Here is an 828-nt window from a genome sequence, read left to right on the forward strand (position 1 = left end):
GAGAGCTGTTCTCTCAAGAGCGGTGCTCTCAGAGCTCTCTCCAGAGCCAGTTTGGTGTCGTGGTTAAGTGCGCGGACTCTAATCTGGGAGAACCGGGTTTGATTCCCCACTCCTCCACTTGCACCTGGCTGGATGACCTTGGGCAAGCCACAGTTCTGATAAGAGCTGTCCTTGAACAAGAGCAGTTTCTGTCAAGAGCTCTCTCAGCCCCACCTACCTCACAGGGTGTCTGTTGTGGGGAGGGGAAGGGGAAGGAGTTTGTGAGCCGCTCTGAGACACCTTTAGGTAGTGAAGGCTGGGTTATAAATCTAATCTCTTCTTCTCTCAGCCCCACCTACCTCACAGGGTTTGTAAGCCGCTCTGAGACCCTAGGTGAAGGGTGGGCTATAAATCCAATCTCTTCTTCTCCTTCTCTTCCTCCTCCTTCCCCCTACCTTTACTTTTCTTCCCTGTGGGGGACCCAAAGTGGCTTATATAGTTCTCCACTGTTTTATTCTCACAACACCCCTGCAAGGTAGGGTAGGCTGTGCACGTGTGGCTATTTATTGATTTATCTTACGGCAGAGTTTCGTACAGGGAACTCATAATAATATAAACTATGGAGACCAAGTCCTAGGAGGAGAGGTTGAAGGAGCTGGGTATGTTTAGCCTGGAAAGGAGACGACTGAGAGGGGATAGGATAACCATCTTCAAGTACTTGAAGGGCTATCGTATAGAGGATGGGGCGGAGTTGCTTCCTGTTGCCCCATAAGGTCGGACCAGAACCAACGAGTTGAAGTTAAATCAGGAGCGTTTTCGGCTAAACATTTGGAAGAACTTCCTGACAGT

Source organism: Gekko japonicus, unplaced genomic scaffold (assembly GCF_001447785.1).
Source record: "Gekko japonicus isolate JY-2015 unplaced genomic scaffold, Gekko_japonicus_V1.1 scaffold4156, whole genome shotgun sequence".
Taxonomy (NCBI): Eukaryota; Metazoa; Chordata; class Lepidosauria; order Squamata; family Gekkonidae; genus Gekko; species Gekko japonicus.